This window comes from Castor canadensis, chromosome 2 (assembly GCF_047511655.1).
Source record: "Castor canadensis chromosome 2, mCasCan1.hap1v2, whole genome shotgun sequence".
Lineage (NCBI taxonomy): Eukaryota > Metazoa > Chordata > Mammalia > Rodentia > Castoridae > Castor > Castor canadensis.
The window spans coordinates 110088294-110106562 of record NC_133387.1 but is presented as its reverse complement, the minus strand read 5'-3'; the positions used below and the strand labels follow the sequence as shown (position 1 = coordinate 110106562).

At 40.9% G+C, this 18269-nt stretch overlaps 1 pseudogene; it reads left to right on the top strand.

The window, feature by feature from the left end:
- Window positions 1-3346: 3346 nt before the first annotated feature.
- LOC109676274 (large ribosomal subunit protein bL35m-like) overlaps window positions 3347-18269 on the top strand; it is a 177423-nt pseudogene continuing 162500 nt past the window's right edge.

Below are 18269 nucleotides of genomic sequence, written 5' to 3'. Positions count from 1 at the left end.
AAGCAAAGGGTTTTCCCATCAAATAATATTTTGCTGTAATCTAACCCTGAAATGGCACTCTGAAAATGATTTCTTTCATGAGTACCCACTATATGCTGACACTGTTCAGGATGTTTTCATGAAAATTTCCTTCTTTTCTTTTTAGATACGAAGTATTATTTTCAAAAAAGGGCAAGCAAGGAAACATGCCCAAGATACATAGCACCCTCCAGATTTAAGACCACGTCCTCTTCCTTGTCTATTGTGGTCTAGAAAGTAAAAAAAAATAAATAAAAAATATGCAGAGATTCTTTTTTTTTTTTTAACCTTGTCCTTTAACATTCAAGATTTGCTCATCCTAACACTTAAACAATGGTCCATCAAAATGTGGCAGGCAGTTCATTCTTTGGTGATAAAGAACCATCAAAAATGTATGTGGCCTGAGGTCCCTATAAATTTCTGCTGAGTGCAGATTGTTAGGAAATGGTTGCTCTGAGCCAAAATATTTTATCTTTGTTTTATCACTGCTACCTCCAGTTTAATCTAAAGATATTACAGCTCCTGAGCTCATAGGTATCTCTGCACTCTAGACACAGCAGAGAGGACTAGTTGTATTTCTATTATCAAAATCATCAAAATTCTTATTGCTAAAAATTTAGTACCCATTATGTATAATTTTCCCCAACAATTTGCCTACTTTAACTCACATTTGGGGGAAGACCTATCAGTCTTGGTGTGCATAAAAATTGTACTAGAAGAGGATAAAGAAGAGTAATAGAGATGGTGAATTCAAGTAGGAAAAAATGTAAGAATTTTGGTAAATGTTATATTATACTGTGACATCAGTATAACAATAATAAATAATAATAAAAATAAAATTTGTACTGCAAAATTTTAAAATGCTGTTTCCTAGTGGGGTCAATTTATTCTGGTTTAGTAGATCTGGGATGGGGTCCCAAATATGGATTGAAAAGAAAAATATATAACCTGCAGGTAATTTGATGCAAGTGGTCACAGTTGAAACTTTGCAATTTTTCTCTGTCTTTCATGTCTCTTTTGTGTGGGGTGATGGAAAATGCTAAGACTTTAAGGTCTTAGAAATCTTGGTTCTAGTTGCAGTTATCATAATTAACATTAAGCAAAATCCAAACCTTACATGCTGATCTCCCCAGCTAAGACTCAGAGAAGGCAGGTCCAGTTCAGATGCCACCAGGTGATGGAAAAATGATTCTAGTCTGTTTACCTACTGGAAAGGAAAGAGTGAGAGCACTTGCCTTATAATCCATTTCATCCCTGGGAAATGAAGTAGGCAGGAGTCCTGGTCTGACTCCTTAAAAATGTAACTTAATAAGTTGACCTCTTGGCAACAAGAGGAATGATACTCCATCAAAGGAGAATTTTTATATATGGAACGCTAATAGTTGAGTGTCCCTCTTTTACAGTTGTTTACAGAAAATGATCAGTCTATTGATTTGTGAGGGTTGGCTCTCCAACGAGTCATGAAAGATATATAACTCTCTAGGCTTGTAAGATGAAGATACTTCATAATACAAATGCTCATCACTCTGGAAGGTGACCCACAAATCAATATTAGAGACCGCATTTCAGCCTGGGCCACATAACACCATGAATTCCATGCGATGAGGAGATCTGGGGAGCCACACAGCATGTCTCACTACTTTGATTTTGCTTCTTTATTGTTTGCATTCTTGAAATTATTAGTAAAGCTTTGTTCTAGGCAGCAGCTCTGATCTCTTTGATTTGCTTCCGTACCCACTCACAGAGCTGTGTCAACTTGATAGAAATGATCTGATTCATTAAAATTTTTGTCAAAGAGCCATATAACAGGCAGATTTACTTAAATTATATCACTGATACTTTAAAAGCTGCTAGAATGAATCAAAGGCAATAGGCGACATGATTGTAAAAACCAAGTCATCAATAAATTTGCTCATTGTAAGAAAAGAAACCAAAAGTGTAATTTTGACTGTGCTGAATGTTATCACGAAAATCCAAAATTTAAATATTTCTAATACTTTGCTTTCAAAATATTTACTATTTGTGTAATAAATATGAGGAATATGTTGTGTCTGTCTTTGACACAAAATAGGTGCTCCAAAATGTACTGGATGAAAATAAAATCAGTTTGCAATTACCTGGCTCATAAATGTACAAAAAGCACACTCTACATGCTGCATGCCTGACTCCAATTTTGTGTGTTTGTGTGTGTGTATGTGTTTTTATTATGTGTGGATGAGGCCTCCATTTTAAGGAAACATAGTGAGGCAGGCTAAAATTAGGGAAAGTTCAGGACTCCTAAAAAATATATGACTTAATATTATATTTCAGGTTGAATATTAATCCCTTTCTCTGAGCTTTTTCAATTGCAAATGTGTGTAGTTTATTTACATCCTAGCTTGGGGACAACTAAAAGCACCCTCACCTAGCCCAGGGACCACCCATGTCCCTCCCCACTCATTGATTACCTGGTTCTTCCCTTCCCATAGGTAAGCATAAGTTTTAAAATCACCTGGAAAAGAGAAAGACTCATTCTGCTTCCAGCTTCCACCTGGGACCACGATGCCCCCTTTTGCAATTCCATTCCCTAATTTTTAATAAATTCCATTTATATCCATGAGTTCTTCCCTGGATTCTTCCATGTGGGACACAAAGAATTTGGAAGTCTTCTGACCAGAAATTATACCATTGCCATTGACATTAGTAGACAAAGAAATACCAAGGAACAGACGCAATGTGGAGGGTGGATCTAGCCTCCTGAGAGGTCCAGATGGAACAAATTCAAACCATGATCCCAGGAGAGACAACCAATTAGTAAGGTCCACAAAAATGGAGATGACCAATCAAAAGTGGCCTAACCTGACCTCTTTTTGAAGCCCTGTCTCAGCCTGCTATGCTCCTTTGAGTAGCACTCACCATTTGTCTGTTCTCTTAATGGCATCCTAATAAATCTTTGCTTTCTCTTACTCTCTGTCTTGGTAAATTCTTTTAACAACCCTCAGTTTCCCCAAATTCACATTATACATAAATTATATTAAGCACAGGTCATTCTTTTTCTTCAGAAAACAAGCATAAGAATATTTATTGTACCACAGGGAGTCTAAAATTCACTCTTTACTCCATTATTAGGGTTGATATATGTAACAATATTTTTTTTCTGGTTATCAATATTAGTTTTCTTAATCAATTTCCATGTGATTATTTTCAGAAATACTTGGATTATTTAAATGTAAGAAGGTAGACTTTGGCTGATAGTGTTGAAAAATAATGAGAAGAAATGTTTCCAGTCAATTCATAAAAATTCATAAAACTGTTAGACTGAAAGAGGCACAGAATAGATAGGTGGATGATGGCTCAAACACGAGCACAGGGTTTATTGGGGAAGAAACCCAGTGGAGGGGAGTTCCAGCCAATGCCAGAATTCTACTGCTTCTTCAGACTTGGAGTAGGTATAGGGGTGGGGTCTGGAGGGGCAGTTTAGCTGGGTGGGGAGGTTTTTTCCCCAGGATCAACAATTGCTAGGGGAAGCTAGAAGAGATAGACACTCAGCCAGCTCTGACTGTACAAGGCATTCAAGTTGCTTTTGCTAAAAAGCACTGACTATTTATTTGGGTCCATAAATTAACTAAAAATAGGAAAAGTGTGGTATCTCTGACTCTATTTTGTATCTGTCTTTGCTCTAAGCCATTCTCTTCACAGTCACTTTGAGATCACTTTGCATTCCAAAAGAGACAAAACTGATAATATCTTTATGACAATGAAATGGAGCCACATGGAGCTGCCACCCTCTCAGTGAGGACAATTATCCTAAGAATCCTCTCAAACAAGAACCAGATTATTCCTTCCAGGTGATAACTTTCCAAAACTGGACAAGACCATCTGCCTGGCCATCATTGAGGGCTGCACCAGTCAAGAACCCACCAGGTACCTGCCTGGCCAAGACTGCTCTACCAGTCACAACTATAACTGTGCCTGTGACTGGGACTGTTTAACTATGCATACCTTTGTCACCTGCCCCTATTCTTTTGTCTTCTTAAACCTATAGCTCATGTCTGTACCCAGAAGATGTCTGAAGATGAGCTCAGTGTTTACTCTGCCTCTTCCCACACATGTACTGAGCCATGTAATAAACCTCCTTTCTCTGCCTACACCATGCCTCTTTATTTGACATTTAGGGGTGGTTGGACCTGCCATATGGAATCTCAGGAGTTTGGGCCTTGGGTCCAAAACTCTGGTTTCATGACCCCAAGCAAGGTAAGAGTTTGTCATTCTCTTGAGTTTAGGTGTAGTCCTTTCAGTAAGTGGTAGGGTGTTTCCAATAAACTGCCTGCAAGAATGGGGGTCTGATCCTAACATGGTTTCTCTTTTGTTTACCCTAACAAAAACCTCCCCACAAATGTAGAAAAGAAATGTTTTAACATTTGAAAAGTGTTAAACAGTATTACCAGAAAGTCAGTCCTTGTGCCTGGAAAGAGAACAATTTAGGCATGACCCAAAAATGTAGTGAAAGTGACAGTAAAGTTTGTGAAGAAAGGAATACACTTTCAGTAGACTAAAGGGGGTCACTGATAGAACAATAATTTCACCATTTTGTGAATCAGTGGCCATTTTATCCTCAGGCCTCATTTGAGAAATAGAGCCACTCCCAATGACAGCCCCATTCTTAAACAGAAATTCTCTTTCTCTAAGACAAGCTCCACCCCTGCTGAAGACTCCCAAACATGCACTAACTTCCTTAACCTCCCTCTTCTATAAAAGCCACACCTAGCCCAGAGTTTGAGCTGCACCATCTTTCCCTGGCCAGCCTGGCAGTTTGAGCTTGCCATTAAACCTTGCTCTTGCACATGAGACTTTTCTTGTTAGCTTTCTTTGTGAGAGGCATTTTTTCCTAACATTTTGGTGCCGTGACTTGGATTGGGTGCGCTCCTGGCACTGACCTTGCTCTCCCAGCCTCCCCACCCATCCTGTTTTCTCTCCTTCTCCCTCTTTAAACTCTCATTCGCTTCCTCCAGGATTAGAGCTGCCTCTTCAGGACCCCTGATCCTAGAAGATGCCATCACTGGTCAAAGGGAATTTCTTCCATCCCAGTGTGCCTCCAATCACCATCCACCACCGGTCAATCCTCCCTCAAGGTCCTCTCTCGGTGAGTCCTCCTTGCACACAGAGCCGTCATCTCTTTCTCATTTCCTCAAAATCCTAGCACTAGGTCTCAGCTCACTCTCACTCCTAGGACTGTGGGCCCCCAGTCCCTCCTGGGAGTTCCACCTCTACTCTCTCCTGAGGAACCGATATCTTGGGGATGCTCATCATATCCTCTCCTCAGTTCAGGCCTCACCATGGGAGTTGGACCATCCCAAATTCACTCATACTCTCCATTGGGATGTCTCCTGGCCAACCTTGGGCCCCTTCACCTAATGCCTGATCTTAAGTCCCCAAAGCTCATTTTTCTCTGTAATCAGGCCTGGCCTCAATATCCACTAGACAATGCCTCCAAATGGCCACTTAATGGCACTTTCAATCCCAATATTTTAAGGGATTTATACAATTTCTGTGGGCATGCTGGTGAATGGAAATAGCTGATGTTCAATCCTTTCCCTATTTCCACACCAAACCCTCCCTCTGTACTTCCTGTTCCCCTGTGCAGGTTCTATTAGCCTCTAAGCCAGCCTCTAAGCCAACCAAATCCTCTCCTGAACCTCCTCCTTCCCCATGAAAACAGACTTCCTTGCCCTGCTCATGCTGCCTGTCTCTTCCTGTCTTCCTGAGGGACTTTCCCCATCATGGTGTCAAGCCAGCCACTTCTTGCCAACTCTGGCCTCAAGGTGATTCCAGTTCCTGGGGTTTATTCAGGTATGCTTCATGCTACATTGGGGGAGTCCTGATTGATTATGGCATCTGACGACTGCTTCTCTTTTCCCCCTTGTCTAATGCTCCTTCTGCCTGAGACAGTAACCAGAGAGTGGAGGTTTCATGTTGCTGAAAGTGTTCCAGTACCAGTCAATGGGAGTGACCTAGAAGCACAGATGATGGCTAATCCTTCAGGCATGTGTCATGCCTCCAGGCTCTGCCTTTCCCTCCCTTACCTAAGATGTCAGGACACCTTTTCTGCTCCCTCCATGGTCTCACCATGTGTCCTTTATCTCTGCTTGGCTTCCCCACCTGGTCCAAAGCAACTTTAAATCAGCTGCTAGTCACCAGCAAGGCAAAAGTGCTTACAAAAAAAAAATAATAACTGCAGCCACCCTAACTCTGCCCCCACAAGGGGAGGGGAGAAAACAAACAAGCACACTTATGCACAAGGATGCCAGTCCCTGGGCACAGTGGGAACACCTGCCATAGCTAAGAGAATCCATACAGAGGACCCAACACACATCCTAGGCTGCCAGCTGCGCATGGCATTGGCTGTGGCCCGCTGTCACTTCCCCTAGAATAAACATGTGCAGGCACGAGTACACAGGAAGGGGGGAGGGGTGACAGGCCACAGGATGGTATTGCTCATCCCGGATGTGGGAGGGGGCAACAGTGCTTTGCTCAAACCCTGTTCCCGGCCCTACCTTATGATGTGGGTCTGACTGACCCAGCCCTCGTAAGCTAATTGTTATCTCAAGGTTATAGTCCCAGCAATAGCGAAGTGGGTGTTACTGTGGTCTCTAAACTTCTCATTTAAAATTTCCTATACTTTTGGCCTCAGCATAAATTTTCCCTTCAAATATTAGCACTAGTCATCCCTTGGGATACTGTTATTGCCCTGGCACATCCTCTGAATGCCCTTCTCTAACTTTACAGATGATTTATTCCTTTGTTAAAAAGATAGCCTTTATTAAAGAGGCTGCTGCTGTTAGCCAAAAGGCAGAATCCTAGCATTTTGTTCTTTCTAGATGGGACCTGCCCCTTCCAGTCTTCTGGCTTATAAATGTTGGAAGCTTTGTACTAAGGCTTGGCCTCAGTATGCCTTGGGTGACCAAGAGAAGTGGCCTTCACAGGGTTCCTTAAATTACAATACCATACTCCAACTAGACCTTTTCTATAAAAGGTCTAGTCCTGAGGTCCCCTTTTACAAGTTTTCTTTCATCTCTGAGACCACCCAGATTGGCTCCATAATCACCATCTAGATACTCAAATACTGGCCATTCTTCATAAGCCATACAATAAACATGGGGAAGGAGGTCCAAAAGGCCCCTTATCAATGACAAGGCCCCCCACCCTTATTGCTCCACCTTCTGTCCTACCTTCTAAGCCACCCTAATATTCAGAACCTCCTAATGGATGCTCTCCCCTTCAACAGGTAATGGTAGGAAGAGGGCAAGTCTATGTCCCCTTCCAGCTATCAGATCTAAGGGAAATTAAAACATCTGGACAGCTATACTGATGCCCAGACAAATACATTCAAGCCTTTATCTTTGTGATCTAAACCTTTGAATTGGCATGAAAGGATATTATGCCTCTACTACAGCAGACTCTTTTCTCATTAGAAAAGCAATGGGCTCTGGCCCAGGTCACTAAGGTTGGAAATGATTACCATTTACAATTAGGCCCAATACTAGTGGCATCTAAAAATGAGGGTATAAATGTGCCTATACTTACAGGGGCATAGGCAGTCCCTTTGACAGATCCACACCAAAAGGGGCTGGTGATATGGCTCAAGCAGTACAGTGCCACTTTGCAGAAATAAAGTTCTGAGTTCAAGTCCCAGTACAGCCAAAGGGAAAAAAAATATTTGGGGATAAGGATGTAGCTCAGTGAGAGAGTGTCTGCCCAGCATGAGCAAGGACCTGGGTTCAATTCCCCAGCATTGCTAAAAAAAAAAGCTAAGGAAGATAAGTGGTGTTAGTGTCACTTCAGCCATCTCGTAGTGGAAGAAAGTACTTTAAGCTAGACCAGATCCCTCATTCTTCAAGTGAGGAAACTTGAATGGTTTCAGAAACCTGCTCTCCAGAGTGTCAGGTGTCAATGTAAAATAACAACTTTGCTTTACAACAACACCCTGAAGAAAACCCCCTTACCTTTCTGCAGCATCTTAAAGATGCTATCAGAAAGCATACCACAGTGGACCCAGAGTCACAGGTGAGAGAGGCTCTCCTTAAAGATAAATTTCTAACTCAGTCAGCCCCAGATATTCGTAAAAAACTCAAAGTCTGTGGCTGAAAGGAAAAAGTCATTGAATCAAGTAATACAGCTAGCCTTGTCTGTATGTATAGCTATGTCTGTATGTCCGGGACCTTACTAACAGGTCAGAAAAAGATAAGAGACACCATGACCTCATTGCTGCTCTCAGAGAGGGCCCCACTCGACTGGGGCCTGCATCCTGAACTTGCTACCATGGTGGACAGGAGGGGTGCTTCTATAGAGAATGCTTAAGGGGGGACAGCCTGGGAGACAGCCTCAGCCCCAAAGGCTCTCTGCAAAGGTAACCACTGGAGGTCTAAGTGCCCCTGTCTCCACATGGAAGATGAGGTGCACCTCCTATGGATTGATGGGTCCTGGCCTCCTGTTCATGCTCCACTTCTTGGCATCAATGTTGAGGAGCCTTGGGGTAGCCATAATGGCAGAAAAACAGAAGGTCATTTTCCTGCTAGATAGTGGAGCTCATTTCTCTGTCTTACCTTTCTCTCTGGGTCCCCGGTCCAATGACAAAAGTTATCATTTGGGACAAATCTAGCCAGCCCCTAGAGTGCTAGTTTACCTGGCCTTTGGCCTGCTCTTGGGGAGACTTCCTCTTCTGTGTTTCTTTCCTCATAGTTCCTGAAACTCCAGTGACTCTGCTGGGATGGGATTTACTATCTCAACTAAAAGCTCAAATTCTCCTTCCCTCAGGCAGCTATTTCTGCTTCCCTCTCCTTCAGGAACAAATAGATTCCACAGTGTGGACTGATGAGATGAGTGTAGGGTGAGCCAGGACAGCCCTCCCTATTCAAATAAAATTCAAAAATCCCTCACAGTTTCCAAACTTCCCAAAAAATCCCCTCAAGCCAGAGGGACATGAGGCCTTATGCCTATCATAAATTCCTTAAAGAAAACCCAGGGCTACTAATTAGTTGCTCCAACTCCAATAATAAATTTAAAATTCTTATAAAAGTTAATTTAAAAATACAAGTTACAAAGTAAACAACTGGAAAGGATATAGATAGGTATTGAATGTATTTCTTGGGAAGTTAAAAGAAAAAGGAATTTTTTTTGGATGAGAAATGATTTTTTAAAGAAAGGTTTGTCCTAAAGATTGTTTTAAATAGGAGGGATAAGGACAAGCCATCAAAGGGTTCAGTATATTATATGACGGTCTGAGTAAGTTTTAAAAGTGTATACTAAAAAGCTTCAGTGTGTGATAAAGTTAAAACTGATTAAGAGTGGCCTAAAAGATTTTTAGGATCATGTCAAACTAAAATCAAATTCTCTATGTCTATAAAATAACAAGGTTATCTTAATATTGTTCTGCTCTGAGTAACATCTATAAAAACTGTTACAGGGAAAGATTTTATCAAAGAAATTGTGTTTTCTGCTGATCTTGTCAAGCTTTAAGTACTTCTAAATCAGAGTTCATTTACGTATTTGCTCATGTGTCTTAAATGACCACCTTGTAACAGTGTGGTGTCTATACTTTATCTAGATATGGTACAAATATTTACAAAGTGAAAAATGTAAATTTATATAAAATAATGAGCTAAAGCTGTCTTTTATCCAAGAATGTTACATTTAACCTAAATCCTGACAGTCAGCCCCTGCCTCCCACAGGTCACCTACCAAGGTGTATTCTTAAAGGGACAGACTCACTTCCTGAGTCATGAGTGAATCTACCCAATCCTCCATTTCCCACTCTCCTATACCATAAAGCAGCTTAGAGTTTTCTTGGGAGTTATAGGACTTTGCAGAATCTGTATCCCTAGACATGCAGCCTTTAGCAGACACCTTTTTTATGCTCCTTCTAATAAACTTGTCTCCAACAAACCCTGCTCTTCTAACTATCTACTTTATCTTAACCTTCTGAGGGAACTTCTCAGGGAGCATGCAAATCAGATCCTGCCCACCCTATAACAATTTCTGTTAAACCAGGGGATCTTGTTCTCCTAAAGGATCTTCGACCCTCTCCATTGGGACTTCAGTGGACCAGCCCTCATCTGGTCATTCTCACAACACCTACTGCTGTCAAGCTCAATGGGATCCTCCAGTGGCAGCACCTCTCAAGGAACAGTTAGAAAAACAGAGAAGGGAGTTGGGAGGACTCTTGAATCCTCTAGGGAACAACATTTCACAGTGGTTCTCCTGGACAATGCCCATTCTAATGCTTATGTTTCTTGCTCTCCTATTCTTAAGCTTCCTCCCTTTTATCATTCTGTATGTCTGCTATTGCTAATCAAAAGTTTAACCATTTGTACCTCCAAAACCATCCAGAGGACTGCTATGGGGCTCCCACCAGGACACAGGAGTCTGAGGATCTTGCCCCACACAATGTCCCTTGCCAGCAGGAATCAGGTAAGAGGCCAACACTTTGCCCCAATTCCTGATCATTAACCCTTACCCTCATCAATATTAAAGAAAAAAATAGGGGAACGATAGAACAATAATGTCACCATTTTGTGAATTTGTGGCCATTTTATCCTAGGCCTCACTTGAGAAATGGAGCCATGCCCAACGACAGCCCCACCCTTAAACAGAAATTCCCACACTCTAAGGCAAGCTCCATCCCTACCAGAGACTCCCAAACATGCGCTAACTTCCTTAACCTCCCTCTTCTATAAAAGCCACGCCTGGCCTGGAGTCTGTGCTGTGCCATCTTTCCCCAGCCAGCCTGGCAGTTTGAGCCTGCCATTAAACCTTGCTCTTGGACATGAGACTTTTCTTGTGGGCTTTCTTTGTGAGTGGCGTTTTTCCTAACAGTCACCTCTAGAGAATGACAGCTATTTTTACCCTGGCACCAGTTTTTATTGAGGTGGAAGGGACTTGGGTTGTTAGGTCCTTCTCTAGGACCAGCCCATGGGACTGAAGTCATAATTAAGGCTAGGGTAGGCCTACAAATTTACAATGTATTAACTATTATTGGGTCCACTTGACCCCTACAGTATGGCTTAACAGAATGGATCTCTGTTTTATTGAGTAAGGAGCTGTGGTGGGTGACTCAAAAACATGTTGTGACAGCCCATGACCTTGGTGGGGTACTTTGGTCCTAATAGGGGTTATTAAGTGTCTTTCTCTGGGAGACCATGAAGAATCCTCTCTTTTTGGTTTTCTTTACATACCCCCATGGCCCATGACTAACTGCTACCTAAGAAACAAGACCATGGTGCACACCTGTTAGAAATGAAAGAATGGCACAGAATGGATAGGCAGGAAGATGGCTCATGCTCTAACACAGGGTTTATTGTGGAGAAGTAGCCCTGCAGAGGGAGTCCTAGCAAGAGAGCTGGATCTTACTGTTGCTTACAGACTGGGGTAGATAGGGGAGTTTCTAGTAACTGGCTTAAGGTGGATGTCTATTTTCCTTTAGGGACAGGTGGAGAGTTTTTAATAAGACACTTTCAAGGGGGAGGGGGTCCAGTTCTAACATGGCTTCCTTTTGTTCACTTTAACATTTAAAGAAAGAAGGAAGGAAGGGAAGGGGGGAGGGAAGAAAAGAAGGAAGGGAGGAAAGGAAAGAAAGAGAAAGAAAGAGATAGAGAACAGGAAAAAAGAAGGCAGGAGAGGAGAGGAAAGGGGAGGGAAGGGGAGGGGAGGAGAGGAAAAGGAAGAAAGAAAAACCTCACCATTTTAGATAGCCAGGCAGACACTACCCAATACATCTATTTTCTCAGGATAAACAGTACCTAGCAGTCAAACAAGAAGAGTTAACACTGTTGTTAATACATTGTTCATTCTAAATTCACCTGGTAGTTAAAGTCTCCATCTGTGCTAATTTCTTTTGAGAGGAAACACAGAACTTCCCCTATCTCAGCCACAAGCAGGTAGCAGGGTACCTAGATTAAATCTCACTGTCCCCACAAGAAGGGAGATGGAAGGGGTGCTAACTTCCTTGACATTTACATTTCAAAGAAAAGCCTCCAGGCTCCAGAGAAAAGCATTTCCCTTGTAAAACTGGAGAGAGGCTTTTAAAAAGGTTGACATATATCTCAAGGGGGTACGGGAAGGACTTAACAATTACAAATTTTCTAAGAGAAATGCTCTAAGAAAGGAGAGGGTGTCATCTCTTGCCTTTCACTAGGGAAATGTTGCAAAATTCTTTTAAGGTTCATATTTGCCTTATTGAAGCATCAGCCTCCCAACAAAAATGAGATTTTGCTAGAATGTTAAATACAACATGTGTTCTATAAATGAGGTTGTTACTGACTTAATATTTCCACACAGCTCGTTTAATTATTCTACCCAGCTTTTACTTTCACAAGGCCTTATTAATAAATCTTAGGGGAAAACATTTGCCTGTGTCAACTACTAGCATTTAGTTATTAACAAAAAGACACCCAGAGAAATCTCCTGAGATATTCGGACACCCAGTTCTTCCATTCTCCAAAGAGATTTTAGAGGTTGATAAGCATAAAAATGGAAGGACTATGACAATCATTTTGTGTGGGGGTGTTTTTGTTTTTGTTTTGGCATGTAATTGCTTTATTTTACAAAATGCTTTGTTTCTAGAAAAACTGGAGAAGATGGGATTGTGTGATACAGATATTTTTCAAATTGAGCAGAGAATGTTGCAGCATCAATATTAACGATGATGTTCAGATCCATCTCCTGCTAATGTTGGATTAAACATTTTTTCATTCCTGCATTAAATCTCGGTATAGCTATCATTTTCTAGACAATGTCAGTCATTGGCTTCACAGAAGGCTCCAGAAAGAGGCCAGTATTCTTTAGAAAACTAGTCTGGTCACTCTGAAAAGATTGACCCCTCAAAGAGTACTTCTGCAAGGACCATGATGCTAAGAGGTCTCTCTACAACGTGATGCCTCAGACTTAAAAAATAGGTAGAAATAGAGCTGGATAAGACATTCCAGACAAATTAAACTCATAAAGATTTGAAAAAGGATATGTATTTGGAAATGACATTTTTGTTTTCTTTTTGTGGTGGTAATAATTTAAGACAGAAGAGAAGAAGTGTCACGAGAATGGACAGATTGTGTTAGGAACTGTATATTATAATTTTTAGCAACAGTATGCCATGTATGGAGTCTTGCATTTTGTCCTGAAGAAGATACTGGCAAAGGAACCTTTTAGCAGGGATGAAAAATACCTAGCTGTGTCACTGTAAGATCTTCCTCTTGATGGCTTTGAATAGAAATAAGAGGTGGTAATGAACAAGCTGCCCAGAACAAGAGTGGGTCCAAATGGCAGGGACTGTACTATTGGCAGAGGGGGTGGAAATGAGGCAGGCGAGATAGATGATGAGACAGGAAAATTATGTTATTTTAATAAATATTTAAAGGGTCAGACTCAGACATTAGAACAAGGAAGTAAAAACTGAAAAGTGAGAGCAGCTGGTTCCCTCCCATCTTTTAGATGCTAAGTTACAAGAACAAGGAGACAAAGAGGAGCTACCTACTTCTGTCTTCCTCCTTGAGATGTTAAGCTGTAAGGATTCTTGGATGGGTAGAGGAAAGGGCTTGTCTAGCAAAGGAGGTCCTAAAACTCACTTATTGTCCCTGAGTTTTGGGTAGGCCTAGGTTGCATCTCCATATTTTATAATAATAAACAATACCCATCTTTGGCATTCAGAACTATTATCTAATGGTTAGGGTAGCTAGACTTCTGGTGACATGGATTCTCCCATCCCAGGAAAGTATAAGACCACAGATACTGAACCACCATGTTGAGTCTCTCCCATTTCCTATGTGGAGAACAGGAAGTGCTTCTTTCTTTCTCTCCCTCTACTCCCACCTTGTCTATACTTCATGCTGTTATACTGAAATAAATTCTTGCTAAAACTTTCACCTTGTGAGACTCCTTGTTATGGGACACCTTGAAATGTTTTTCATGTTTGTTCGTCTCAGGACCTGTGGTTTTGCATGGATACTGGGAAGCTGGGGGAACCCCCACAGCTGACCTCTGGTGACATAAATTTAAGCTGTGAGAACCCCCTCTCCATCCTCTGGTGACAGAAAGAAGGCATGTGAGTCATATTTCTCATTGCTGTGTCAAAATACCTGACAGAAACAACCTAAGAGAAGAAGATGTTACTTTGCTTTCTTACTTCAGAGGGTTTCGTACACGGTTGCTTGGTTCCATATACTTGGGCAGTAACTTCATGGTGCAAGGAGCATGTGGAGGAAGAGGTTCTTCCTCCTATGGAGGACAAAAAACAAAGAGAGACTAGAAGGGGCTGGAAACCAGGCACAACCTACTTCTTCTAGATAGATCACCTTCCTAAAGCTTCCATCACTTCCCAAATTAGCACCACCACCTGGGGACCAAATGGTAAATACCTGAAACTGTGGGGACATTTCATATTCAAACCATAACAGAGAGATCGGGTTAACATTGTCTAATGTGAGGTGAAGGACATCCAATGGGAATTTTGCCTTGTAGTTGTGAATTTGGCCAAAATGCAGTCAATTGTTTAAACTTGCACTGTTGAAACATGGGATGTCTTTGGTACTTCTTTTCACTTAAAAAAAAAAAGTAAGTATTTTATAACTAGTCTTCTCTCTTGAGAGCTATTGCTGGCAGAGTGAATCAGGTACTGGCTGCTATGAGGTGACCACATAGGACCCTGGAGGACACTTCAGTGAATGGTTACTTTGCTCCCAGGTTGATGAACAGGGCCCCTGGCTCTCATCCTTTCTGTGCCTCAGCCTTGCTCTACAACCTCAGTCCTGCCTTCATTGCCTGGGTTGGCTTTCAAGTTCCTCAGTACCTATCAAGTGGCCATAAAGATGTCTTCCGTTCCAGGAATCTTAATTGACGGCATCTAATTTGGAGTTCATGGCCTAGTTTTCAATTTTCAAATCTCTTACTTTTGATGTTTGTAAGGAGACATTTCATATACTTTGTTCTTACTTACTTATTGTGAAAAAGTTTGCTATATATGTATGTGTATATAGTGTACATATAAGTATAGTATATACACATATATATACATATATATATGTAGTTCTTGAGTAGCATACTTTCCTTCTTTTTTAGTGACATTATCTCTTTGATGTTAAAAATTGGCCACAGATTACTTCCTTTTGGGGCCAGGTATGGTGGCTAATGCCTATAATCCAAGCTACATAGGAAGGAAGACTGCAATCCCGGGATGGTCTTGGCAAAAATGTGAGACCCTGTGTGAAAAATAACTAAAACAAAAAACGACTGGAAACCTGACTCAAGAGGTAGAGTTGCCTACCTAGCAAGTGCAAAGCCTTGAGTTTAAACTTGGTACCACCAAAAAATAAATCACTTTTGTCCCAGGTACACATTTAGGGAAAACTTTATCTTTTAAATGGATTTTGGTGCCAGTTCTGTTTGCCAAGCTAGAGTCAGATGAAGATGTAACAGGAAGTATTCCCCAAGCATGGGGCAAAGAAGGCACATAGCACCCTGACTTCTGCTCTGTGTGTTAGAGGTTGTGCTGGAATCGTGCTGAATAGTCATTGGATAGTTATGACAGTTCTATAAGAATGTCTTCCCAAGAGGGGAAAGGAAAAGTGAATGATAGCAACAACAATATTGTAAAACCTAACGTCTGTGCAGGTAGAGGATATAAGGATGTGTACTGAAAGCTGTTGAAAATGAGGGGTGGGAAGGATGGGGTAAGGGAGAGCAATGGAAAGTGTTGAATGGACCAAGGTAAAGTAGACTCACAGCAGGGACACACTGAGGAACCCCTTTGAACATTGACTTAGGAATTAATAACAAAAGACAGGACTGTAAAATAGGTACAGTACGGGGGGGGGGTACTTGTGGGAGGCGGGAGGGTGAACAAAGGAGATGAAGGTGAGAGAATATGGTTGATGGACTTCATATATGTATGTGAAATAGAACAAAGAAACGTCTTGCAATTGCTTTATGTGGGGTGTGGAGGGGTTGAGGGGGAGACAGTGGGGTGATCTAACCAATGTACAGTATGAGCCTATTAAGAATTGGTTCAGTGAATCCCCCTGGTACAATGAGTATATCCTAATAAAAAAAATTAATGGAAAAAACAAAACAAAAATCTTCCCAGGTATAGGAAACTCAATCTCACAAAAATAGAATAACTTGCTCCAGATCATGTAATTGGTAAACAATTGATGTGAAGAGAAACAAGTTTGGTTCTCAAGCCTTTGCTTTCTTTTGCTGTCATTCACCTTTCCCCTGAACATAGTCCCACGAAATAAGAAATAATCACCATTAGGTCAGAACAATAGGAGAACAGCCTGGACATGGAGGTGGACATTTACCTTTAGCTTTCATTAGTGACATAATGCCCCAGGAAGCAAATGTGCTATCACCACTTTTATGGATGAGAAGAAAATATACAGTCCAGAACTTAAGTTTTATGAATAGGACATGGTGAAGTATAGGTTGAATGTCTACTTCTGAGCTGCAAAGCCACCTCCACAAAGCATAGGAGTTGGTATTGCTGCTGGTTTCTAATAGAGGAATTAGGTACACAGGGAAGTTATAGACCTTAAAGGAGTTTACAGAGTTAGTGCAGTGTAGGGGGTGGAACCAGGGTCTTCTTCTCTTCTCTTCTCAAGTGTTCTATCTCTTCCTGACCCTTACCACTGGTTGGATTACAACCTTCTACACTTTTTTTTTTTGTCTAGCATGCTAATCTTAGCCTTTATTCCAGTTATGCTTTTGATTGCTTATCTGCTCATGAATTATGTCACAGAATGGACTGATAACTTCTGAGTGGTGTTGAATGCATTGTACATTGTTCTGCTTCTAATACAATTCTACAATACTCATTTTACATACACATATATTAACATACAGAAATCAAACTTATGTAAAAAGTATTGATTGCTTGTTATCAGGCAAATGCAATGCTGGTACAAAGAATCTAAGCTGAATAATACATTTGTTTTGTCATCAAGGAACTCAGAAGCTAGTAAGGAAGACAAAAAGTCAATGACTACAAGAGACATCTAACCAAGCTTTTGAATACATGAACAGAAGTAGAACATTTCTCACTATCTCCACTACTACCCTCCTGATCCAAACCACTGTTATCTTTTATCTCTTTGTTTCTTTCCTTTTTTGATCCTCCCAAACCTTCATTCTAATCTCACCAAAGCAATAAAAGTCCTTTTTTAAAAAAAGCTAGATTATATTATTCCTCTACTCAAAACCTTCCAGTACTTTCCTAAATCATCACTTGCAGTAAAAGTCAAAACACGATTGTCTAAAAGCTCTACATCATCTGGACTTTGTTAATGTTCTGACATGAACCCTCTACACCTTTATTTAGTATATTTTTTTCTATCCAAAATGCCCTTTCCTTCATGCTAGAAAATGTAATCTTCAGGACTCTGGACTTTTAATAACAAAACCTAAAGGTTTTTAAGGAACATACACCTAGGCCTATGTTCCATGTTGGAAAAACTCAAGTAAGAAATTCAGTTGTCTTGATTGGTAAAATAGAAATTTTCCTTGAATTTTGGTTAAATCCCTTCTTTCTAAGAAGTTCTTTCCCATTCCACCTGGAAGAAAAAATGTTTGTCTTTTTCTCATCCTACTTTTACCTCCCTTTGATTTTCTTTTGTTTTGGTTGCATTATAATACATAAAAACCTGTGATCTCTGCTAAAATTTGAATCTTGAAAGACAAAAAGAAAGCTATTTTTGTTTTCTATCCTACTAAATTTCTTAAATGTAACTATCAATCTATCATCTATGTATCTATTATCTATCATCTATCTACCTACATCTATCTATCTATCTATCTACTTATATCTATCATCTACCTACCTACCTACCTACCTACCTACGTATCTATCTGTCTGTCTGTCTATCTATCTATAAATTTGCTCATGGTGGAGTAAAAATGTGTACATGGTGGAAAGAAGAAAAAGAAAAGAAAAGGCACGGTAATAAAAGAGAGTCATCCATGTTGCTCACTGGTATCAGAGAGTGGCTCGCCTCAGGGAGATGGCATTTGGAAAGGCATGTGTTAAACTTTTGGCTAAGATGCCTCCTGTTCTTCTCACTCATCACCTCTCCAGGCAGAATTTTCTAAGAACAGCTTGGGAGCTCAGATGCTTTCTGGCTGTCATGCTGTCGCTGGGATAATTACTGTGCTAATCACCAACACCTAGCAGATTAGCAGAGATTAGTGGTGGACATGAAGAGTGAGAAGGCAGACTGGCTCAAAGGCAGCAT